Source organism: Aquarana catesbeiana, linkage group LG03 (genome assembly GCF_042186555.1).
Source record: "Aquarana catesbeiana isolate 2022-GZ linkage group LG03, ASM4218655v1, whole genome shotgun sequence".
Classification (NCBI taxonomy): Eukaryota; Metazoa; Chordata; class Amphibia; order Anura; family Ranidae; genus Aquarana; species Aquarana catesbeiana.
In genome coordinates, this window is record NC_133326.1 from 427,439,783 (window position 1) to 427,467,366 (window position 27,584).

At 41.6% G+C, this 27,584-nt stretch overlaps 1 protein-coding gene and 1 pseudogene across 1 annotated transcript in view; one reads left to right on the forward strand and one right to left on the reverse strand.

The window, feature by feature from the left end:
* Nucleotides 1–27,584, forward strand: part of LOC141132415 (deoxycytidine kinase 2-like) — a 226,722-nt gene that overhangs the window by 168,464 nt on the left and 30,674 nt on the right. The window lies entirely within an intron of this gene.
* LOC141134581 (rho-related GTP-binding protein RhoF pseudogene) lies at nt 14,355–15,024 on the reverse strand (annotated as a pseudogene).

The following is a 27,584-nucleotide window of genomic DNA, read 5'->3' on the forward strand; positions in this document are numbered from 1 at the left end:
ACACAATAGCAGCAGGTGCCAGAATTAGCAGATGGCCTGTCTCCTACATTGTAGACCATGGAATCCACAACCAAGCTATGCTTTGATTATGCAGGGATTGCAGACAGCATTGCAACAGTCTACAAAACTCTTATGCCCCGTACACACGGTCGGACTTTGTTCGGACATTCCGACAACAAAATCCTAGGATTTTTTCAGACGGATGTTGGCTCAAACTTGTTTTGCCTACACACGGTCGCACAAAGTTGTCGGAATTTCCGATCGCCAACCACGCGGTCACGTACACCACGTACGACAAGACTAGAAAAGGCCGGTTCAGAACCAAGCGTGGCACCCTTTGGACTCCTTTTGCTAATCTCGTGTTAGTAAAAGTTTGGTGAGAGACGATTCGCGCTTTTTCAGACTCGTGGCTTTCAGATCGTTTTCTGACGTTCAGTTTGTGCTTGTGGGTTTGTATCTGCTCTTCAGTGCGTGCAAGCAAGTTCCGCGTGACTTTAAGTAGTCATTGTATTCTTGTTCGTTCGTTACTGGTTTTCAGGTCGCTCTTCACAGGCCTTGCTGTTCTTCAGTGCGTTCTGTTACTTCGTTCTGAGCAGCCGACCGTTTTCTAGCCATGTTTCGTATGCGTACTCCTCGTAGAGTTCGTGCTGTGCGCGGGCTTGGTGTTGGGGTCCTGACCTTGACATAATTCCAGTCCATGAACAGGGTGGCGAGGAGTTCATGGACCAAGAATTGGTTGCTTCAGCGTGACCAGTTCTCTCATATGCCTTTGCTCCGTGAGATCCGTGAGAATAATCCTGATGATTTCAGGAACTTTCTCAGGATGACGGACCCCGTATTTCACCGTTTGTTGGCTTCGCTGACCCCTTATATCAGCAGTCAGGATACCTGCATGAGGCAAGCCATCACTCCGGAGCAGAGGTTGGTCGCTACCCTGCGGTATTTGGCCACAGGGAGAAGCCTGCAGGACCTCAAGTTCTCGACAGGCATCTCCCCCTAGGCTCTTCTTTGTGGACATTTACTGCTTGTGTTTGTTTTAGCTGACCCTGACAGAAATGTGTGGAGTGCAGAAAATGTTGTGATTGTGTAACCTTATACAAAGCACTCTTGGCTGTTATTTACTAAATGCAAAGACACTTTTCACTACAAGTGCACTTGCAACTGCACTGAAACTGCACTTGTAGTGCAAAGAGGATTTGCCCTTAGGAAATAACCCCCATTTTCTCATAAAACAACAATTACATCACCCCAAAAGTGTTGTAGCGTTGAGACAATAATCCACACATTCTTGATGGAATTCTACCTGCACAATCACATGTGCATTTACCAAAGGTTTTTCTGACAAACCAACATGTTTGTTGTATAACAATTTTTGTGGTGTCATTATCCAAAATCAAAATGTGCATTTTATAGAAAACAGGCCTGTGTAGAACCCACAAGAAAGACACAAATCTTGATCTTACAAAGTTCACATTTGGTAGAACTTGAAGGCAATATCAGACATGAGTATTTAGGAACTGTGTTTGATATTGCGTTCAGATGGGGGGAAATCACCCCAGGAAAAGCCAAATTTGGAAGATGCACACAAATTTCCCAATGTCAACATGTGCTAGCTGCCATCACGGGGGATCAAGGGACGTGTTTTGGGGGAGAAAGCCCTTCCTCACAGCTACTTTATTATTGAGGAAGGCGTTGCACCCCCAAAACGCGTCCATTGATCTCCCGTGATTGCAGATAGCACATGTTGACACACTGTGTGCATCCTCCAAATTTGGCTTTGGGAAAAATCACAAAAACATTTCGCACATTGTAGCACACAAAAGAAGAAAGTGATTTGGAGGGGCTTTAAACTCGCCCCAAAACATCAATGATGTTTTTATATTTTGGAATAACATTGATGTTTTGCTTGATGTTTTCCAATTGTAAATTACACCCCATGATCTCCCCGATCAGGATCTGGGCACTTTCGGATGTGAAAGGATCTTCATCCACAACCTCACGATCACCTAAAAAGAGAGGAACCCCAAAATAAATTAGGTCTAAAAAAATATGCCGCCATCCATCTCTTATCTGAGCCTGTGGTCGCAGACACTCACCTGTTGTGGTGACTACTATATGATAAATATTACTGTTCCATTTTAAGTAATCCACTAATAGACACAGGGTGACTTGGACATAAGAGGTGAATGGGGAGCTGGAACAGGGGTTTCTCAACCTCTCCAAGGGATTCTGGGTTCCATGGGCCCCCCACCCAAGTGACTCCCACCACACCATGGAACACTGAAGACAGTCATCAACTGGAGAAAATATGGCACAGCAGTGACATTACCAAGAACTGGACGTTCCTCCAAAATTGATGAAAAGACGCAAAGAAAACTGATCAGGGAGGCTGCCAATAGGCCTACAGCAACATTAAAGGAGCCGCAGAAATATCTGGCAAGCACTTGCTGTGTGGTACATGTGACAACAATCTTCCTTATTCTTCATGTGTCTGGGCTATGGGGTAGAGTGACAAGACGGAAGCCTTTCCTTACAAAAAAAAACATCCAAGCCCAGCTAAATTTTGCAAAACCACATCCGAAGTCTCCCAAAAGCATGTGGGAAAATGTGTTCTGGTCTGATGAAACCAAGGTTGAACTTTTTGTCCATAATTCCAAAAGATATGTTTGGTGCAAAAACAACACTGCACATCACCAAAAGAACACCATACCCTCTGTGAAGCATGGTGGTGGCAGCATCATGCTTTGGGGCTGTTTTTCTTAAGCTGGAATAGGGGCCTTAGTCAAGGTAGAGGGGATTATGAACAGTTCCAAATACCAGTCAATATTGGCACAAAACCTTCAGGCGTCTGCTAGAAAGCTGAACAACGTCCCAAAGCATACATCCAAATCAACAAAGGAATGGATTCACCAGAAGAATATTACAGTTTTGGAATGGCCCAGCCAGAGCCCAGACCTGAATCCCATTGGAAATCTGTGGGGTGGGAGGCAGGAGGCGGAGCCTAGCGGAGCAGACATGCATTGTTAGAGCTCCGCACCGCTGAGGAGAGAAGAGAAGGACGAAGCGGAGCCTGCAGGCTCAAAAGGTATCCATTTGAACCTTTTTGCCCCAGGGAACAAACTGTGAAAGTTTGGGCAGGAAATATGGTACTGGGAGGAAACCATGGCAGAAATAAAAATCACCTCACAAAGAGCTCACAGGCACTCACTGCAACTAAAGCAGCTCCAGTCACCTCACAATATACAGCATCAGGGCGCTCTCACAGACAGAAAATGTCACAGCAAGACTCTCCATTTGAGTCAGATACAGAACAAATCCTCTCACAAACTTCTCCACAAGCCTCCTCAGCATCCCCAGTAATATTATTACAATTTGAAAAGATGCTTCATAAGGCTTTAAAACAAACCTCAGACCAAATAACAAAAAGCCTAACCAAAGAAATAAGAGAGCTGGGAAACCAAACCGCAGCCTTAGAAATAAAAATGGATGAAATTGAAATTACAACCCAAGAAAATATAACAGAATTGGAACAATTAAAAAAAGAGAATTTAATACGTCAAACTAAGCTCGAAGATTACGAAAATAGAGCCAGACGTTCAAACTTGCGCATAAGGGGAATACCTGAAACTGTGACAGACCTGCAATCTACTATTACTGCTCTATTACAAGAACTAAAGCCAGATATCCCTATTGAACGTTTAGAACTGGACAGAGTACACAGAGCCCTCACAGCCAAAAAGAAAGATGGACCCCCACGTGATATAATCACAAAATTTCATTATTACAGAACGAAAGAACAAATACTAATTGCTGCAAGAGAAAAAAAGGAACTTAATTTTCAAGGACACAATTATCAAATTTTTGCTGACCTATCCCAACTTACTATTACTAAAAGACGATCCATGAAACCCCAACTAATGGAACTGCAACGCCACAACATTATGTATCAATGGGGCTTCCCCTTTTCAGTCAGATTTAACTACCAAGGTACAATTTACAGAAGCAGATCAGCAGATGAACTACAACAAACCCTTTTAAAATTAAATCTGACAGAACCCACAAGCATCAACACTCCCACACGCAGAAGAATGGCATCATCTTCACCTTCAGGCAGCACCCAGAAAATTTCAGAACAAAATGGGAATCATCATTCTCACAAAAGAGGCTGTTATGCCACATCATCCATGGACCAAGAAGATTCAATGGACTGACATCCTAGTTCCTGATATCTCTTCATTTATTATACTAAGAGATGGTTCTCTATAAAAAACCTGTATTTATAACTGAATGTAACTGCATTCTGATAGTCACACACTGTGTGGGATCATGTTACATTCCAGTTATATTTCTTATTACTTCTGATTCATATAGCCTTAGAATATATAAGTGAAATAAGGAAATTCTTGTTCAGTTATATATTATCAGGTAATAACAATAGATTTATTACTTTTTAGGACAAATATGTTCAATAATCCAGAAGTAATGGAAGCTTTTTCTTTCTTTTCTTAAAACAAATATATTATTACCTAACTAGTTCCTAGAGTTATGTTTTTGTTCTAATCTGAAGCAATACAACCTCAATTTTATGAGCTAACATATCTAAACAGTTGCATATGTAATTGTTTACTCTAAAAGGGTTAAAATCCCAAAATAATTCAAACTATCTTCATCAATACCAAAGTTATTAACAGTACCTTTCTAACTGAATTATTTAGCCTAGGGCAAAACTAACCATATACAACCACCCTGGAATAATTTCAACAAAAACTATATTCTGCACTCCAATTAATGAAACATCATTTTGATGTCTTTTGACATAGCACTTCTCTCCTGTAAGCGGAAGATCCGTGTACCCCCATTAGCCCTCCTCATTCTCCCAACCATATTATGCGGGAGTGTGACGAAGGCACTTATTCCCCTGAGAGAGAGATTTATTCTCTTTCACGGGTAAATTGTGATTACTTGCAAAAAATAATTTATACAATGTATCATCTAATCTCATATGTTTTCATCTCTTCAGTCCATACAGGTTGATCTGCGCAGTCAGCTCTGCATAACAAAAAGTAAGTCAAAACTATTTGATCTGTTGCCATGGCACCACTGAATATACTCTCCCTGAATGTTCGGGGAATAAATGTCCCTCAAAAAAGGACCAAAGCCTACCGTACTTTCCATAACAAGAAGGCTCACATAGTATGCCTCCAAGAAACACACTTCACCAAAGGTTCTACTCCAAAATATATTTCTCCTTTTTATCAACAAATTTACACGGCTTCTGCCTGTACCAAGCAAAGGGGAACTCTAATTGCATTTCACCGATCCACACCATTCACCTTATCATCAGAAATTAAAGACCCAGAAGGTAGATACCTGATACTCATGGGTTATATAATGGATACAGCAATCACTGTGATTTCCTTCTACGCTCCTAACAAACAACCTACACCATTCCTCTCACATATATTACAAGTGATTAATACACACAAAATAGGAACAGTGATAATGTGTGGGGATTTGAACCAGGTCCTCCTCCCATTTCTAGATAAATCACCTTTTACACCATCCAAAATAACCTCTAGATTACCTTTTTCTCAACTTCTTTCCAAATACAATCTGGTAGATTCGTGGAGAGAAAGTAACCCAATGAAAAAGAAATTCACTTATTTCTCGCACCCTCATCAAACCTTCACCAGAATAGATCATATTTTTCTAACAATAGGAATGTTACCAGAAATTATTGCATCAGATATAATTCCGATTCCGTGGTCTGACCATAATGCAGTATACACTACTATAGCCTCAGCCATACCAAAAGCGCATGACCCAACGTGGTACTTACCGGACATAATGCTCAAACACCCAATACATCAGATGGCCATTGAACAAGCTTTAAAGGAATACATATCAATTAATAATACAACAGACATCTCCCCAATAACACTGTGGGAAGCTCATAAGCCTGTCTTGCGTGGTACAATACAAAGACAAATGGCACTATTTAAACGGGAACGCAAAAATCTAGCAAAAAAACTAGAACTCAATTTTAATGCAGCCTACATATCATTCCAAGATAATCCATCTCAGAGTACAAAGTCTCATCTGGAAAAATCTAGATTGGAATACGATCTATTTCTCACTGAGTCAGTTGATAAATCCCTCAAACGCTCCAAACACAATTTCTACATGAATACAAACAAACCAGGTACATATTTGGCTCGGGCATTAAATTCAACTAACAAATCTTTCAAACCAATACGTTTGAAATTATCAAAAAATGTTTATACTTGTAATCCAGTTAAAATAGTCCATAAATTTCACTCACATCTCGCAACTTTATACAAGTCAAAGAATCAATTTAATCCTACAGAGGCTGAATCCTTCTTCTCAAAAATAACCTTACCTGAGTTATCTCAGAATCAAAAAAGCAGTTTGGATGAGCCTATAACTATAGATGAAGTTGCTAACGCCATAAAAGACCTAAAACTTAACAAAAGACCAGGCCCAGACGGCTACTCGGCTTCATACTATAAAACATTCTCAGAAATACTCTCTCCCATTCTCACTGAAACTTTTAACAAACTTCTAGATGGACATTCTTTTCGGCAAAAAACACTAATGGCAATTGTTTGTATGATCCCAAAACCTATTTCTGATGATACTTCCTGTGTGAATTATCGGCCTATCTCTCTGTTAAATCTTGATATTAAATTATTTGCAAAAATAATAGCAAAACGCCTCAATAGCATTATAGGAAAATTAATACATAGAGATCAAGTAGGCTTCATGCCAAATAGACAGGCAGGCGATAATATACGCAGGGCAGTGTTATTGGCACATATTGCTAAAAAACGGAAAATCCCTTTGTTTTCTATCTCTCGATATTAAGAGGGCATTTGACACAGTATCCTGGCAATATATGCAATATTCATTACAAAAATGGGGTTTTGGACCCCACTTTTTAACATGGATCAAAGCATTATATAATAAACCCAAAGCCTATATAAAATATGCTGTGTACAAATCTGATGCCTTTAATATCGAAAGAGGTACCCGACAGGGTTGCCCATTATCTCCCTTATTATTTGCCCTTATACTCTAACCCATGGCCCAATACATTAAACCAAACTATAACTGGCATTGAAGTAGGAGGTATCACACACAAATTATGTATATATGCAGACGATATATTACTTTTTCTATCATCACCACAGGTCTCTGGTCCTAACTTAATACCAGCTCTTGATGGATTTGCAGCCCTATCCGGCCTTATGGTTAATCCCAAGAAATGCCTAGTGCTTAATATTTCACTCACAAACATGGAATTGATCCCGGCTAGGGCTGCACTCCCATTCACATGGGCAGAAAAATCAATCCCATATCTTGGAATTCATTTAACAGCATCTCATTCTGACTTATTCTCAACCAATTATCCTCCTGTATTAAGACAGATCACAAATCTAATAAAACAATGGTCGCAACTTCCTTTATCCTGGATAGGGAAGATTAATGCAATCAAAATGACTATTCTACCCAAATTGCTTTATCTATTCAGAGTCCTCCCTATTCCAATTCCTTCCTATTTTTTGAGAATAGTACAAAAAAGAGCAACTTCGTTTATATGGGGCTCTTCTAAACCACGTATACCTATACACACACTACATCTTCCCAAAAATAAAGGAGGCCTGGGATACCCTAATTTTACTAACTACTACAGAGAAGCACATTTGGCCAGTCTGTCCAAATACCATGCAAAACAGGAAATCCCATTATGGGTATTTATAGAGGCTTCAGAAAATCACCCTCTATTAATATCAAACTTATTATGGCTTGATCCTAAAGACCGCTTTAAAATTCATAATCCCATAACTAAACACTTCTTATCTCTCTGGGATAAACTAAAAACCAAATATCAGTTACAATCTCCACACAATCCTCTCCTTTCTTTTATCAGAAATCCGGCCTTTTATCCGGCATGGATCTACCCAAATTCTTTTAAAGCTTGGACAACATCAGGCATTCAGACACTAAATGACTTCATAGCATCTAAATCATTCCTTTCATTCCCATCGCTTAGAGAAAAATATGATCTACCAAACTCTGAGATATTTAGATATCTCCAAATCAAAAATTTCTATACACCATTCCTAAAGGGGGATACACCATTATGCCAATTATCCATTTTTGAATCAATCTGTACAAAAGATCCGTTTGCTAAAGGTACAATTTCATCACTTTATAATCAATTATATGGAGTAGCAAATCTTAATAGACCCTCTTACGTTCAGAGGTGGGAGGAGGACCTGGGACGAACTTTAGAAGACACAGACTGGTCTAACATATGGCTCACATCTAAGTCATCTTCACCCAACATCTTAGCACTGGAGACAAATTATAAAGTCCTAACTCGCTGGTACCTTGTACCCGCTAGAGTGGCAAAATATTCACCTAATACCTCAGCTCTTTGTTTTCGAGGATGCCCAAAAATAGGCACACATTTACACATATGGTGGACGTGCCCAGTAATCCAAACCTTCTGGAAGGAAGTCTTCGTGATTGCATCTAAAATATTTAAAAAAATAATACAACCAGATCCTTATATAACTTTACTTAATCTAAAACCGGAATGGTTAACACTCTCTCAATTCAAACTTATGATCCAACTAACAACGGCTGCAAAACAAACAGTGGCCAAGGCATGGAAATCTCCTACATTGGTACTAGCAGAAACAATTCACAGAATGAATAATACAATGTCCCATGCTAAGATGGTAGCTATCGATCAAAATCAAATTCCAAAATTTGAAAAACTTTGGCATCCTTAGATAAAACAACAGTTCCTGTCAAACTTCAATGACTCTGTCCTGTTGCCATGGTAGCAGATTAAATGACTTACAGAGACACCCATTCTAAGGTTTCAAAGAGAACTAAAAAGAATAATAAACTGACGAGCGGGACAACCTTGTGGACCATACCTCTGCCTTTCTACCCTTTTTCTTCTTTCTCTTTCCTTTTCTCCACCTTACGATTAAAGCTCATTATCAGAATTTATTTGACCTATATACACTCTACCTGTAAACAATATGTATAGTAGGTATAAATCATTTAAATACCTACAAAAGTAACTAAGGAAATGATATATATCTTTAATTTAGGTTTACGTGAACCCAATGTTTAATATTTGAAATTTCATGATCTATACCTATAGAAACCCTACTGTAAAACAATGAGCTTACTTTATAGATCCTTGTAAACTTACTTTATGTATCTTTATAATATTGTATACTCAATAAACTTCTTTTGACAAGGAAATCTGTGGGGTGATCTGAGGAGGGCTGTGAACAGGAGATGGCCTCACAATCTGACAGATTTGGAGTGTTTTTACAAAGAAGAGTGGACAAATATTGCCAAGTCAAAATGTGCCATGCTGATAGACTCATACCCAAAAAGACTGAGTACTGTAATAAAATCAAAAGGTGCTTCAACAAAGTATGTTTAACCACTTCAGCCCCGGAAAATTTGGCTGCTCAATGACCAGGCCATTTTTTGCGATACGGCACTGCATCGCTTTAACTGACAATTGCGTGGTCGTGCGACGCTGTACCCAGACAAAATTGACTTCCTTTTTTTTCCACAAACAGAGCTTTCTTTTGGTGGTATTTGATCATTTTTTGCGCTATAAACAAAGGAAGAGCGACAATTTTGAAAAAAACTATCTTTTACTTTTATGCTGTAATAAATATTCCACATTTAAAAAAACAAAAAAAACAAATGTATTCCTCAGTTTAGGCCGATATGTATTCTAATATATATTTTTGGTAAAAAAAATCACAATAAGCCTATATTGATTGGTTTGCGCGAAAGTTAAAGCTTCTAGGGGATAGATTTAAATTTATGTCTTTTTTTTTTTTTTTTTTTTGTAATTTTTATAGGGACTGCGATATTGCGGCGGAAAAATTGGACACTTTTGACACATTTTTGGGACCATTGACAATTCTACAGCGATCCGTGCTATAAAAATGCACGGATTACTTTATAAATGTCCCTGGCAGGGAAGGGGTTAACACTAGGGGGCAATCAACTAGGTGATCCCTAGGTGTGTTTTAACTGTAGGGGGTGGGTGTGACTGACTAGGGGAAGATAGAGATCGGTGTTCATACTCGGTATGAACACACAATCTGTCTCCTTGCCCCTGAAAGAACCTGGGATTTGTGTGTTTACACACACAGATCCCGCTTCTCGCTCTGTCACAAACGATCGCGGGTGCCCAGCGGTCATCGCACCTGCTGGGTGCGCCCCTAGTGGCCAAAAGGCGAAGCGACGTAAGGTAACGTCGTTTCACCCAGCCACGCCATGCTGCCGCAGTAAAACTGCGATGGCTGGTCGGCAAGCAGTTAAGGGTGTGCACACTTATGCAACCACATTATTTTAGTTTTTTAGTTTTACTTCCCTCCACCTAAAAGATTTCAGTTTGTTCTTCAACTGAGTTGTACAGTTTATAGGTCACATTAAAAGGTGGAAAAAGTTCTGAAACTATTTCTTTGTCTCATTTTTTTACATCACAAACCTGACATTTTAACCACTTCAGCCCCGGAAGGTTTTACCCCCTTCCTGACCAGAGCACTTTTTACAATTTGGCACTGTGCTGCTTTAACGGGTAATTGCCCGGTCATGCAATGCTGTAACCAAACGACATTTGCGCCCTTTTTTTCACCACAAATAGAGCTTTCTTTTGGTGGTATTTGATGACCTTTGTGTTTTTTGTTTTTTTTTGTTTTTTTTTTTTGTTTTTTTTTGTGAAATGGAAAATTAAGAAAAAAAGATATTTTCTACTTTTTGTTATTAAAAAAAATCCAATAAACTCAATTTTAGTCATACATTTTGGCTGAAATGTATTCAGCCACATGTCTTTGGTTAAAAAAAAATGTCAATAAGGGTATATTTATCGGTTTGCTCAAAAGTTATACGTTCTAAGCACCTACAAACTAGGGTACATTTTCTGGAATTTACTCATCTTTTAGTTTTCACTGCATCTCATTTCTTAAGGTGCTAAAATGGCAGGGCAGTACAACCCCCCCCCCTCCCCCAAATGACCTAATTTTGGAAAGTAGACACCCCAAGGAAATTGCTGTGAGGCATGTTGAGCCCATTGAATATTTTATTTTTTTGTCACAAGTGATTGAAAAATCACAAAAATAAAAAAATACACATTTGTCACTAAATGATATATTGCTCACGCATGCCATGGTTATATGTGGAATTACACCCCAAAATACATTCTGCTGCTTCTCCTGAGTATGGGGATACCACATGTGTAAGACTTTTTGGGAACCTAGCCACGTACAGGACCCCGAAAACCAAGCACCGCCTTCAGGATTTCTAAGGGCGTAAATTTTTGATTTCACTCCTTACTACCTATCACCGTTTCGAAGGCCATAAAATGCCAAGATAACACAACCCCCCCCCAATGACCCCATTTTGGAAAGTATACACCCCAAGCTATTTGCTGAGAGGCATGTTGAGCTAATGGAATATTTTATATTTTGCCACAAGTTGCGGGAAAATGACAGACTTTTTTTTGTGTGTGTGTGTGATTTTTTTTATTTTCAGTTTCCGTGGAGTGTTGAGGGCGAAATCCGGACTGAGGGGGGGATCAAGAAGTTGGTTCATGGTCAGATGGTCGCTCAGTTGGTTGTAGAGAAGTCTTTCAAGAAGTTTGGAGGAGAATGCGAGTAAGGAGTTGGGAAGTAGGTTAAGATTGGAGGGCTTTTTAAGTATGGGGGTGACTAGCGCATGTTTTAGAGTGTTTGGGAAGATGCCACGAGAGAGAGAGAGAGGTTGAAAAATGTGAGTTTGAGAGTGTAGAATCGAGCATAGCATTTGCGAGGGAGCAGGGTGGCAGGTTTAGCAACCTCGTTAATACTAGCACGGTTGAATTAGGGAAGTAATGATTGGATCTGTGGACATGGGGTGTTGAGTGGGGGTAGTTTCTGTGTATTGGAGGTCTCACGAACTGTATCAATCTTATTTTCTTTTTAAGTGATTGGCGATCTCCTGGACAGTGAGTGAATTGGAGGGTGGAGGACAGAGTAGCGTGTTAAAGGTCGAGAAGAGTTGACAGGGACTGGATGAGGTGGTCTTAATGAGTGTGATAAAATAGGTCTGTTTGGCAGTGTGGAGGCAGGAATAGTATTTTAGGAGGGCAGATTTATATTGGTTAAAGTCTTCCTGGAACTTAGTCTTATGCCACGGATGCCCTAGAGCGCAGCTACATATTTTGAGACTTCTGGTGTCATCTGTTTGCCAGGGTTGTAGCAGTCGGGGGCCTGATTCTGTGTGTAGTTAAGGGGGCAAGCTTGTCTAGGTAGGAAGAGAGTGCGCTGTTGTAGATATGCACAATGAGCACTGAAGATAAAAATAAATAGCAACCAATCAGACTTCAGTTTGTTATAAATTGATATAAAGACTGCTTGCTGCTAACCTTTGCTGAATAAGTCATGTGATAGACTCACCCAGGACAGAGGCTTTTGGAGGGGACTGAATGCTAGCCTCTTGCCTATCGACTATGGGCCCTGGTATTTGAGGGAGCTACAAGCATTTAGGAAGATATTCAGTTATGTAATGCAAAAGGACATTATTAAGGGGGCCATGATGGTCTCTGCCAGCTTGGGACTCAGTGGACAGATGTATGTGAAAGGAATGCTGGTTAATGAGAAAGCCCGGGTCTTTCACCCAATAGTTTGTCTCATTTTGTTGTGTACTCTTTGCTGGGTCGTTTGAGGTGTGGCTGTATTCCAGTGTTCTGTCTGCCTTGGATATTATGGGATGTGTATGTAGATTAGCTGTGAGATTGGTGGGGCGAATTCCTCCAACAGCTCTCCCTGCTGATTGGACAGTCTACCCCGCTCGTAATGCAAAGGATAGGGGGGGAATTGTCCCGAGTATTATCTGTGTACCTGTTTTTTCAATAAACAGTTCATGTTCAGCAACCAAACGAGTATTGTCTTGTGTTTGTTAGCGGTTGGAATATCTGATATCTATATTCAGACTGGGAGGAAGCGGTATATGACGAAACCACTCAATCGGAGTGTGGGATGCTTCGTTACAAGTCAATTACGCCTGATACACACAGGCAGTTTTTATCGCTCAACCCGGCGGGCTGGATTGAAAAAAAAAAACACGGAGGAGCTCACAAGAAGCTCAATGTACTAACTTTGTGATGTTAGTACAGTTATTTCCCAGCTGAGCTATTGTGTTCTGACAGGAGGAAGGACCCCCCCCTGCCAGAACACAACAGTCAGCACTGATCTGATGCTGGTTTTCCAGCATGCCAGTTAGACTGAAGCCAGAGGCCAGCTCTTTCGGACAGGCTGCTGTACACACTGGTCAAATATACCAACAGTCCCCTTTGCAAGGTGTTGATCACTAGATCAACTCCTCTTAAATGGGAACAGCCATACATGGATCAAATTCAGCTGATTCCTGCTAATCCATGTATGGCCAGCATAAGTGTTGTTGGGTGGACCGGGCTACCCTAGGCTTCTTAGATCTCTTGTGAGCTCCGATAGTGAGATTTCCTTATCATAGTTCCACCTCCTAGGAGTTTTGCATATTCTCAACTCCTCCAGTTGCATGTACCTTGAAGTCCCTGGGGACTAATCAGCACTGAAATATTGACAATAAATGTGTCATGTTTTGTAAAACCTTCTAGTATCTGAAGAAAGATCCTAACATTCACTTGTTATGTTTGAAAATACAAATCTAAAAATGAGCTAACTTTGTTTCTAGAAAAAATATATGCACATATAACAAGACAACCCGAGTGTCTTGAGTGTTCCAACTCAGTTCGTATTGATTAATATCTACCAAAAATTAAGTGGGGTTCAGGCATGATCTTTTTTTTCTTGGTATGGTAATTTTTCATCTTATATTTACAAAAAAAAATGCTATAGCTGCTAGCACTTTGCCTGTCCTGCAGTCATGGACATGAAAGACATTAGGGTAACTCCAGCCAGAGATCCTCCGCCTTGGTAGCAATGTGGTTTCTAGACGACTCAGTATGCAAGAAGAACAGATGCCAAGAAAATATCCACCCCCCTTCATAGGAAACCACTGCCTGAACATATGCAGAAAAACTTTATAGTCCTCAAGTTAAAACGTTTCAGGATGAGTCACCAGCAGACTGGGCTTGTATTCTAAAATACCCATATAATAATTAAAACAAAATGTATTTGCAATAAAAGGAGTCCAGGTACTTTTATAATGACGGTCCCGGGGAAGTCAGGAGATGGTAGGGAGAAGGACAGTGCAGTGCTAGTCTCAGAGAAGCAGGCAACTCCTCTTCTTTTTCATGCCATTTAGTGCAATGAACGTGGCATCTCTGAACATGTGTTATCTACATTCTCCTGAAATTTGGCCGAACATTCCAGGTATTCCTCAGTTTGAATGTTTTTGCAAGTAGCTTCACCCTGGTAATATGTGATTGGTTCTTGCTGAGGGGATTTCAATTTGCGCAGTCGTTCTTTATCCATACGCGGATCTGTTTTAGAACCAATCAACATTATAGGCACGCCTCTGCAAAAGTGATGCACTTCAGGATACCACTTAATTAAAACCTTGTCAAAGCTGGTAGGGTTTGTAACAGCATAACAAATTAAAACCAAGTTGGCCTCTTGATAAGAGAGGGGATGCAGCCGGTCATAATCTTCCTGTTCTGCTGTATCACACAAATGAAGAAAAATCTCTTTGTTCCCAATAGTGACGCTGGTTGTATATTTCTCAAAAACAGATGGGGCATATTGCTCAGGGAAGGAGCCCTTGGCATAGACCATGAGCAGCGAAGTCTTCCCGCAGCCTCCATCTCCAACTATGACCATCTTCACCTCTTTCCTGCCCATGTCTCCTCTCTGCCTCGCCTCCCTGGTGCCATTGCTGACAGTCCCGTTGGGTTGTTGGGTCATGGTGTCGCAGTCAGTCCATGAGAGGGTGACAACAGACAGGACAGTGCGCACTCTCCGCCGGTTACCTGCACACAAGCAGGAACATCTGCCAAGTTTGAAAATCGATTACCCAGCTCATCGATCGAACTCTGATCAACCCTCGGACATTAATTGCAAGTATTCTTCCTCCCCAATTCTACCTTATTTCTTGGTGGTTGTATATTGTCATTATCTCTTTGAAACATCTTTTCTGTAAATATTTTATTTGCACCAACTTTGACCTTTCATATTAAACCCTTATGTTGAAAAGTGTTAACCTTGTCTCTAAAGCTCTTAATGCAAGTTATAAACGAACCTGCCTATTGAAGAGCTTTACTGTTGTAGAGTAAGGCCTCTGAGCAGACCTGTCTGTGGTGGTAGTGTGTGTTGCAGACGCTTATTCTAAAATCATAATTGGGATTGCTAAAATTACGAGTCTCCCCCGGCTCGGTCTTTTAAAACAGGGGTGGTGGCAGTTAAAGGGTTAATTGCGTAATTAGCCCAGTGACAATCGCTCTCGGGCTGCTGGTAACTAGATTGTGGTCCCACAAGCTGGAAAATCTTTGTGCTGGGCGCTGCTGAGTGTGGCATTGTTACGTAAATGACAGCGTGGTGTGAGGTTGGCCAGTCTTTCACCGTGAGTTAGCGAGGAGGGCAGGGATTTGACCCCTGCATTGGTCACATATTGGTCCTGTCCACCCTCCTCTGATGCTTTTTCACTATTACCCAGTCACCTTGCGGCAGGTCATGAGTCCCTTCAAGGGTATCTGGGTCTGGAAGAGATGAATATATTTTCGTGCAATTGATTAAAATGCCTGTGTAACCCGATGACATATTCATTGATTGACCCGTATGATTTTTCTAAAGCCTGTGGATAGTACAAGCCTGTCTTTGGTACTGATCCAAATAATATTTCATAGGGAGAGAGTTTCCCTTTTTGTTTTGGTGTAGTTCTCAATGCGAACAGCTATAGGTAAACCTTGAAGCCAATTTAGCCCTGTCTTAGCTGTAATTTTGCCCAATTTGGCTTTTAGTAGCCCATTGTATTATTCTATCTTACCACTAGCTCTGGGGTTGTGTGGAGTGTGTAAGCGTTGCTCAATATTGAAGGCTGCAAGTACCTCTTTCATTACCTGCCCAATAAAGTGACTTCCTCTATCTGACTCTAAGGTCTCAAAAATCCCATATCTACACACAACTTCCTGTATCCGCTTCTTTGCTGTTGCTGTGGCTGTAGCCTTCTGTATAGGCCACGCCTCCAGCCAGCTTCAAAAATAGTCCACACACATGAGCACATACTCATATAAACCTACCTTAGGTAACTGTAGTCTATTTGTAATCTCTGGAAGAGATACAGAGCCCTTGGAATGTGGCCCTGAGGGTTTTCACCTTTTTTCCTGGATTATATTGTGCACAAATTAAGCAAGCCTGACAATACTGCTTAGCCACTTCTTCAATGCCTGGTGCATACCACAATTTCCATATTAGATCAACCATCCCCCCTTTGGCTACATGGGAAGGGAGTTGTGCCATAGAACAAAAAGAAGGGTACATTGAAGGAGGGGCACACTGCCTTCCATCCTCATGGAGCCGAACACCTGTAGCCTCATTGTAATGACAATTGTTCTTTTTCCATTTATTGATTACCTCTTGAGATGCCGTGCTTTGCAATTGTTGTAGGGTATGAATGTCTGTGTCCCCTTTCAAGAAATACACTCTCTCATCATCACTCATCACCAGGGTAAGCAAGGCAGCTTTCTTAGCCGCCTCATCTGCCCTTTGGTTGCCCATGGCAACAGCCTCAGACGCTTTGGTTTGAGCCTTGACCACTGCAACTGCAGCGGGCAAAGTGATAGGGCTTTCACCTGAGCAGAGTTTTTCTTTGTCAAAAGAAGTTTATTGAGTATACAATGTTATAAAGATACATAAAGTAAGTTTACAAGGATCTATAAAGTAAGCTCATTGTTTTACAGTAGGGTTTATATAGGTAAATATCATGAAATTTCAAATATTAAACATTGGGTTCACGTAAACCTAAATTAAAGATATATATCATTTCCTTAGTTACTTTTGTAGGTATTTAAATGATTTATGCCTACTATACATATTGTTTACAAGTAGAGTGTATATAGGTCAAATAAATTCTGATAATGAGCTTTAATCGTAAGGTGGAGAAAAGGAAAGAGAAAGAAGAAAAAGGGTTGAAAGGTAGAGGTATGGTCCACAAGGTTGTCCCGCTCGTCAGTTTATTATTCTTTTTAGTTCTCTTTGAAGCCTTAGAATGGGTGTCTCTGTAAGTCATTTAATCTGTTACCATGGCAACAGGACAGAGTCATTGAAGTTTGACAGGAACTGTTGTTTTATCCAAGGATGCCAAAGTTTTTCAAATTTTGGAATTTGATTTTGATCGATGGCTACCATCTTAGCATGGGACATTGTATTATTCATTCTGTGAATTGTTTCTGCTAGTACCAATGTAGGAGATTTCCATGACTTGGCTACTGTTTTGTTTTGCAGCCGTTATTAGTTGGATCATAAGTTTGAATTGAGAGAGTGTTAACCATTCCGGTTTTAGATTAAGTAAAGTTAAAGATGGATCTGGTTGTATTATTTTTTTAAGTATTTTAGATGCAATCACGAAGACTTCCTTCCAGAAGGTTTGGATTACTGGGCACGTCCACCACATGTGTAAATATGTGCCTATTTCTGGGCATCCTCGAAAACAAAGAGCTGAGGTATTAGGTGAATATTTTGCCACTCTAGAGGGTACAAGGTACCAGCGAGTTAGGACTTTATAATTTGTCTCCAGTGCTAAGATGTTGGGTGAAGATGACTTAGATGTGAGCCATATGTTAGACCAGTCCGTGTCTTCTAAAGTTCGTCCCAGGTCCTCCTCCCACCTCTGAACGTAAGAGGGTCTATTAAGATTTGCTACTCCATATAATTGATTATAAAGTGATGAAATTGTACCTTTAGCAAATGGATCTTTTGTACAGATTGATTCAAAAATGGATAATTGGGATAATGGTGTATCCCCCTTTAGGAATGGTGTATAGAAATTTTTGATTTGGAGATATCTAAATATCTCAGAGTTTGGTAGATCATATTTTTCTCTAAGCGATGGGAATGAAAGGAATGATTTAGATGCTATGAAGTCATTTAGTGTCTGAATGCCTGATGTTGTCCAAGCTTTAAAAGAATTTGGGTAGATCCATGCCGGATAAAAGGCCGGATTTCTGATAAAAGAAAGGAGAGGATTGTGTGGAGATTGTAACTGATATATTTGGTTTTTAGTTTATCCCAGAGAGATAAGAAGTGTTTAGTTATGGGATTATGAATTTTAAAGCGGTCTTTAGGATCAAGCCATAATAAATTTGATATTAATAGAGGGTCATTTTCTGAAGCCTCTATAAATACCCATAATGGGATTTCCTGTTTTGCATGGTATTTGGACAGACTGGCCAAATGTGCTGCTCTGTAGTAGTTAGTAAAATTAGGGTATCCCAGGCCTCCTTTATTTTTGGGAAGATGTAGTGTGTGTATAGGTATACGTGGTTTAGAAGAGCCCCATATAAACGAAGTTGCTCTTTTTTGTACTATTCTCAAAAAATAGGAAGGAATTGGAATAGGGAGGACTCTGAATAGATAAAGCAATTTGGGTAGAATAGTCATTTTGATTGCATTAATCTTCCCTATCCAGGATAAAGGAAGTTGCGACCATTGTTTTATTAGATTTGTGATCTGTCTTAATACAGGCGGATAATTGGTTGAGAATAAGTCAGAATGAGATGCTGTTAAATGAATTCCAAGATATGGGAGTGCAGCCCTAGCTGGGATCAATTCCATGTTTGTGAGTGAAGTATTAAGCACTAGGCATTTCTTAGGATTAATCATAAGGCCGGATAGGGCTGCAAACCCATCAAGAGCTGGTATTAAGTTAGGACCAGAGACCTGTGGTGATGATAGAAAAAGTAATATATCGTCTGCAAATATACATAATTTGTGTGTAATACCTCCTACTTCAATGCCAGTTATAGTTTGGTTTGTTCTGATGTATTGGGCCATGGGTTCGAGTATAAGGGCAAATAATAAGGGAGATAATGGGCAACCCTGTCGGGTACCTCTTTCGATATTAAAGGCTTCAGATTTGTATCCAGCATATTTTATATAGGCTTTGGGTTTATTATATAATGCTTTGATCCATGTTAAAAAGTGGGGTCCAAAACCCCATTTTTGTAATGAATATTGCATATATTGCCAGGATACTGTGTCAAATGCCCTCTTAATATCGAGAGATAGAAAACATAAAGGGATTTTCCGTTTTTTTAGCAATATGTGCCAATAACACTGCCCTGCGTATATTATCGCCTGCCTGTCTATTTGGCATGAAGCCTACTTGATCTCTATGTATTAATTTCCTATAATGCTATTGAGGCGTTTTGCTATTATTTTTGCTAATAATTTAATATCGAGGTTTAACAGAGAGATAGGCCGATAATTCACACAGGAAGTATCATCAGAAAGGGGTTTTGGGATCATACAAACAATTGCCATTAGTGTTTCTTGCCGAAAAGAATGTCCATCTAGAAGTTTGTTAAAAGTTTCAGTGAGAATGGGAGAGAGTATTTCTGAGAATGTTTTATAGTATAAAGCCGAGTAGCCGTCTGGGCCTGGTCTTTTGTTAAGTTTTAGGTCTTTTATGGCGTTAGCAACTTCATCTATAGTTATAGGCTCATCCAAACTGCTTTTTTGATTCTGAGATAACTCAGGTAAGGTTATTTTTGAGAAGAAGGATTCAGCCTCTGTAGGATTAAATTCATTGTTTGTCTTGTATAAAGTTGCGAGATGTGAGTGAAATTTATGGACTATTTTAACTGGATTACAAGTGTAAACATTTTTTGATAATTTCAAACGTATTGGTTTGAAAGATTTGTTAGTTGAATTTAATGCCCGAGCCAAATATGTACCTGGTTTGTTTGTGTTCATGTAGAAATTGTATTTGGAGCGTTTGAGGGATTTATCAACTGACTCAGTGAGAAATAGATCGTATTCCAATCTAGATTTTTCCAGATGAGATTTTGTACTCTGAGATGGATTATCTTGAAATGATATGTAGGCTGCATTAAAATTGAGTTCTAGTTTTTTTGCTAGATTTTTGCGTTCCCGTTTAAATAGTGCCATTTGTCTTTGTATTGTACCACGCAAGACAGGCTTATGAGCTTCCCACAGTGTTATTGGGGAGATGTCTGTTGTATTATTAATTGATATGTATTCCTTTAAAGCTTGTTCAATGGCCATCTGATGTAGTGGGTGTTTGAGCATTATGTCCGGTAAGTACCACGTTGGGTCATGCGCTTTTGGTATGGCTGAGGCTATAGTAGTGTATACTGCATTATGGTCAGACCACGGAATCGGAATTATATCTGATGCAATAATTTCTGGTATCATTCCTATTGTTAGAAAAATATGATCTATTCTGGTGAAGGTTTGATGAGGGTGCGAGAAATAAGTGAATTTCTTTTTCATTGGGTTACTTTCTCTCCATGAATCTACCAGATTGTATTTGGAAAGAAGTTGAGAAAAAGGTAATCGAGGTTATTTTGGATGGTGTAAAAGGTGATTTATCTAGAAATGGGAGGAGGACCTGGTTCGAATCCCCACACATTATCACTGTTCCTATTTTGTGTGTATTAATCACTTGTAATATATGTGAGAGGAATGGTTTAGGTTGTTTGTTAGGAGCGTAGTAGGAAATCACCGTGATTGCTGTATCCATTATATAACCCATGAGTATCAGGTATCTACCTTCTGGGTCTTTAATTTCTGATGATAAGGTGAATGGTGTGGATCGGTGAAATGCAATTAGAGTTCCCCTTTGCTTGGTACAGGCAGAAGCCGTGTAAATTTGTTGATAAAAAGGAGAAATATATTTTGGAGTAGAATCTTTGGTGAAGTGTGTTTCTTGGAGGCATACTATGTGAGCCTTCTTGTTATGGAAAGTACGGAAGGCTTTGGTCCTTTTTTGAGGGACATTTATTCCCTGAACATTCAGGGAAAGTATATTCAGTGGTGCCATGGCAATAGATCAAATAGTTTTGACTTACTTTTTGTTATGCAGAGCTGACTGCGCAGATCAACCTGTGTGGACTGAAGAGATGAATAGATAGAAAAGAAACCAGTGAATTCTGGAGTAAAGAGTAAACAAAAAACATATGAGATTAGATGATACATTGTATAAATTATTTTTTGCAAGTAATCACAATTTACCCGTGAAAGGGAATAAATATCTCTCTCAGGGGAATAAGTGCCTTCGTCACACTCCCACATAATATGGTTGGGAGAATGAGGAGGGCTAATGGGGGTACACGGATCTTCCGCTTACAGGAGAGAAGTGCTATGTCAAAAGACGTCAAAATGATGTTTCATTAATTGGAGTTAGGGCTGCAACGATTAATCGATATTATCGATAATAATCGATAATGAAAATCGTTGTCAACGATTTTCATTATCGATTAGTTGATATGCACCTTCCGTCCGTTTGTGTCCGACATGGCGCCGCTGTATGACGAGGCGCGTCCGCGCCGCACGCCCGACTGTATACAAAGCGCTGCCCTATGACGAGGCACGTCCGCCCCGCACGTCCGCGCCGCACGTCTGAGCCTCTCCTCTGACGTCAGCTCCCCACTGATCTCAGCCCCGCCCGCTGCTGCCTCGAGGGAACAGAGAGGCGAGAAGCAGCGGTGAGGGGAGTTGAGCCACACTGACTGGGAAGGTAGCCAAAAGCAAAAAAAAAAAAAAACAAACACACAGTACATTATATTTTTCCTGGATTGATGGTTAGGAACGTCATGTTCATAAATGCCTGTGTATGAGAAGTGATCTAACTGAACGTGGTCCGGACCACAGGCTACAATGCTGACAATTAAAAAATAATGTTCTTGGGTTCATTATTAGTATGTTTTTTTTTCTGTGAAGGACATTTATAAACTGAAACCTCTGGTGCCCATAGTAGCAAGCTAAAATCTAAAACAGTATGAGGATAATCTAGCTGGTTGATAGTATTTATTTATTACAGATAGATAGATAGATATATATATATATATATATATATATATATATATATATATATATATATATATATATATATATATATATATTTTATATATGTATGTACAGTACGTTTGTGTCTGACTGTGTACAAGGCGCCGCCGTATGACGAGGCACGTCCGCGTCGCACGTCCGACTGTGTACAAGGCGCCGCTGTATGAGGAGGCACGTCCGCGCCTCAAGTCCGACTGTATACAAGGCGCTGCCCTATGACGAGGCACGTCCGCGCCGCGCATCTGAGCCTCTTCTCTGACGTCAGCTCCCCATTGATCTCAGCCCCGCCCGCTGCTGCCTCGAGGGAACAGAGAGGCGAGAAGCAGCTGTGAGGGGAGCTGAGCTGGCGAGCTGCACTGTACACACTGACTGGGAAGGTAGCCAACAGTAAAAAAAACAAACACAGTACATCATTGGTGTTCCCGGAGGAATAGTACCCCATCTTTGGTGTTCCCGGAGAAATAGTACCCCATCTTTGGTGTTCCCGGAGGAATAGTACCCCATCTTTGGTGTTCCCGGAGGAATAGTACCCCATCTTTGGTGTCCCCGGGAGGAATAGTGCCCCATCATTGGTGTTCCTGGAGGAATAGTGCCCCATCATTGGTGTTTCCGGGAGGAATAGTACCCATTTATTGGCGTTCCCAGGAGGAATAGTGCCCATTTATTGGCGTTCCCGGGAGGAATAGCGCCCCATCATTGGTGTTCCCGGGAGGAATAGCGCCCAATCATTGGTGTTCCCGGGAGGAATAGTGCCCCATCATTGGTGTTCCCGGGAGGAATAGCGCCCCATCACTGGTGTTCCCGGGAGGAATAGCGCCCCATCATTGGTGTTCCCGGGAGGAATAGTGCCCAATCATTGGTGTTCCCGGGAGGAATAGTGCCCAATCATTGGTGTTCCCGGGAGGAATAGTGCCCCATCATTGGTGTTCCAGGGAGGAATAGTGCCCAGTTATTGGTGTTCCTGGGAGGAATAGCAGCAACCCATCATTGGTGTTCCTGGGAGGAATAATGCCCCATCATTGCCTTTCCCAGGAGGAAAAATGCCCCATTATTGATGTTCCTGGGAGGAATAGCAGTGCATATAAATAATGAATAATCATTTATTTATATAAAAACTGTACAATACATAATATTAATTGCACTCCGTCTCTGCACTTTTTTTTTAACTTCTAGCTGCAAAAAAAACGCATTATAAAAATGGCAGAGGGTGCTGCTGACACAATGACCTCAGAAAAAGGTGTGCGACCCAAATCTTCTAAGGCATGGGAGCATTTTAATTTAAATGCTGCAAAGAAGGTGGTCACCTGCAAACTTTGCAAAACGGAACTTGCCTGGCACGGAAGCACAACAACGATGAACGAGCACATGAAACGGAAACACGTGGGGTTCACAGAGGATGGCGAAACATCAGGACGGTAAGTTAAACCCAAATGATATATAGAGTTAAACAGAAATAGTTTTTCCTGCATACTAATCATTCATATTATCTTTTTCATTGCAGAAAGAAACAGCGCACCATGACAGAGTTTGTGCAGCAAAATCGTCCGTGCACTCCCCAACAATCAGCAATTATTACAGATTCTGTCGTGAAAATGCTAGTCACTGATAGGGATGAGCTTCGAGTTCGAGTCGAACTCATGTTCGACTCGAACATTGGCTGTTCGCAAGTTCACCGAACAGCGAACAATTTGGGGTGTTCGCGGCAAATTCGAATGCCGCGGAACACCCTTTAAAAGTCTATGGGAGAAATCAAAAGTGCTAATTTTAAAGGCTAATATGCAAGTTATTGTCATAAAAAGTGTTTGGGGACCTGGGTCCTGCCCCAGGGGACATGGATCAATGCAAAAAAAAGTTTTAAAAACGGCCGTTTTTTCAGGAGCAGTGATTTTAATAATACTTAAAGTCAATCAATAAAAGTGTAATATCCCTTTAAATTTCGTACCTGGGGGGTGTCTATAGTGTGCCTGTAAAGGGGCGCATGTTTCCTGTGTTTAGAACAGTCTGACAGCAAAATGACATTTTGAAGGAAAAAACTCATTTAAAACTACCCGCGGCTATTGCATTGCCGACAATACACATAGAAGTTCATTGATAAAAACGGCATGGGAATTCCCCAAAGGGGAACCCCGAACCAAAATTAAAAAAAAAAAATGACGTGGGGGTCCCCCTAAATTCCATACCAGGCCCTTCAGGTCTGGTATGGATATTAAGGGGAACCCCGGCCAAAATTTAAAAAAAAAAATGACGTGGGGTTCCCCCTAAATTCCATACCAGACCCTTCAGGTCTGGTATGGATTTTAAGGGGAACCCCGCGCCAAAAAAAAAAAAAAAAAAACGGCGTGGGGTCCCCCCAAAAATCCATACCAGACCCTTATCCGAGCACGCAACCTGGCAGGCCGCAGGAAAAGAGGGGGGGACAAGAGTGCGGCCCCCCCTCCCTCCTGAACCGTACCAGGCCACATGCCCTCAACATTGGGAGGGTGCTTTGGGGTAGCCCCCCAAAACACCTTGTCCCCATGTTGATGAGGACAAGGGCCTCATCCCCACAACCCTGGCCGGTGGTTGTGGGGGTCTGCGGGCGGGGGGCTTATCGGAATCTGGAAGCCCCCTTTAACAAGGTGACCCCCAGATCCCGGCCCCCCCCCTGTGTGAAATGGTAAGGGGGTACATAAGTACCCCTACCATTTCACGAAAAAAGTGTCAAAAATGTTAAAAATGACAAGAGACAGTTTTTGACAATTCCTTTATTTAAATGCTTCTTCTTTCTTCTATCTTGCTTCATCTTCTGGTTCTTCTGGCTCTTCTGGTTCTTCTGGTTCTTCCTCCGGCGTTCTCGTCCAGCATCTCCTCCGCGGCGTCTTCTGTCTTCTTCTCCTCGGGCCGCTCCGCACCCATGGCATGGGGGGGAGGCTCCCGCTCTTCTCTTCTTCTCTTCTTTTCTTCTTTTCTTCTTTTCTTCTCTTCTTCTCTTCTTCCTATTCATTTTCTTCTCCGGGCCGCTCCGCAATCCATGCTGGCATGGAGGGAGGCTCCCGCTGTGTGACGGCGCTCCTCGTCTGACAGTTCTTAAATAACAGAGGGGGGCGGGGCCACCCGGTGACCCCGCCCCCCTCTGACGCACGGTGACTTGACGGGACTTCCCTGTGGCATTCCCCGTGACGTCACAGGGAAGTCCCGTCAAGTCACCGTGCGTCAGAGGGGGGCGGGGTCACCGGGTGGCCCCGCCCCCCTCTGTTATTTAAGAACTGTCAGACGAGGAGCGCCGTCACACAGCGGGAGCCTCCCTCCATGCCAGCATGGATTGCGGAGCGGCCCGGAGAAGAAAATGAAGAAGAAGAGAAGAAAAGAAGAAAAGAAGAAGAGAAGAAGAGAAGAGCGGGAGCCTCCCCCCCATGCCATGGGTGCGGAGCGGCCCGAGGAGAAGAAGACAGAAGACGCCGCGGAGGAGATGCTGGACGAGAACGCCGGAGGAAGAACCAGAAGAACCAGAAGAGCCAGAAGAACCAGAAGATGAAGCAAGATAGAAGAAAGAAGAAGCATTTAAATAAAGGAATTGTCAAAAACTGTCTCTTGTCATTTTTAACATTTTTGACACTTTTTTCGTGAAATGGTAGGGGTACTTATGTACCCCCTTACCATTTCACACAGGGGGGGGGCCGGGATCTGGGGGTCACCTTGTTAAAGGGGGCTTCCAGATTCCGATAAGCCCCCGCCCGCAGACCCCCACAACCACCGGCCAGGGTTGTGGGGATGAGGCCCTTGTCCTCATCAACATGGGGACAAGGTGTTTTGGGGGGCTACCCCAAAGCACCCTCCCAATGTTGAGGGCATGTGGCCTGGTACGGTTCAGGAGGGAGGGGGGGCCGCACTCTCGTCCCCCCCTCTTTTCCTGCGGCCTGCCAGGTTGCGTGCTCGGATAAGGGTCTGGTATGGATTTTTGGGGGGACCCCACGCCGTTTTTTTTTTTTTTTTTTGGCGCGGGGTTCCCCTTAAAATCCATACCAGACCTGAAGGGTCTGGTATGGAATTTAGGGGGAACCCCACGTCATTTTTTTTTTTAATTTTGGCTGGGGTTCCCCTTAATATCCATACCAGACCTGAAGGGCCTGGTATGGAATTTAGGGGGACCCCCACGTCATTTTTTTTTTTTAATTTTGGTTCGGGGTTCCCCTTTGGGGAATTCCCATGCCGTTTTTTATCAATGAACTTCTATGTGTATTGTCGGCAATGCAATAGCCGCGGGTAGTTTTAAATGAGTTTTTTCCTTCAAAATGTCATTTTGCTGTCAGACTGTTCTAAACACAGGAAACATGCGCCCCTTTACAGGCACACTATAGACACCCCCCAGGTACGAAATTTAAAGGGATATTACACTTTTATTGTTTGACTTTAAGCATTATTAAAATCACTGCTCCTGAAAAAACGGCCGTTTTTAAAACTTTTTTTTGCATTGATCCATGTCCCCTGGGGCAGGACCCAGGTCCCCAAACACTTTTTATGACAATAACTTGCATATAAGCCTTGAAAATTAGCACTTTTGATTATTCATGTTCGTGTCCCATAGACTTTAACGGTGTTCGCATGTTCGAACGAACTTTTTTCCTGTTCGCATGTTCTGGTGCGAACCGAACAGGGGGGTGTTCGGCTCATCCCTAGTCACTGACATGCGGCCACTATCCATTGTTGAAGACCGAGGATTTAAAAGCATGATCAGTGTACTGAACCCTGGATATACTTTACCATCAAGAACCCATTTTACCAAACTAGTGGAGAGAAAGTACCAGGAGGCATTTCAGAATGTGAAGGATGCCATCAGCGCTAATGAAAGCAGAATTGCCATTACTGCAGACATATGGACAAGTATAGCGACCGAGGCTTTCCTTGGCATTACATGCCACTACATAGCGGAGGATTGGAAGATGATTTCTATCTGCCTCACTACCATGCCTCTGGAAGACAGACATACAGCAGCAAATCTTGCAGAATGGTTGGAGGAAGTCACTGAAAAATTTGAAATTCCGGCTCAGAAAATAATTGCCATTGTGCATGACAATGGTGCAAATATTGTGGCTGCTGCGAAAATCCTGATGGACATGCATGGCTGGGCCAGTATCCGCTGCACTGGCCACACCTTGCAGCTGGTGATCAGTGCTGCATTAAAGAATTCCGGAATTGAGAGAGCCGTTAGTGCTGCAAGAGGACTAGTTGAACATTTTAAAAAAAGTGAGCTAGCCAGCAGCAAATTGAAGGAGAAACAAAAACAAATGGGTACATCTGACCACAAGCTTCTTCAAGATGTAAGCACAAGATGGAATAGCACTTACTATATGGTTGAACGACTCATTGAACAAAGGTGGCCGGTAACTGCAACTCTGTCTGACCCATCAGTTACACAAAGGGGCAAACATTATCTGGACTTAAAACCAGACCAGTGGAGTATTCTTGAAGAACTTTCCACTGCTCTTAAGCCCTTTGAATGCTGCACTGTATTCATGAGTGGCCAAGAAT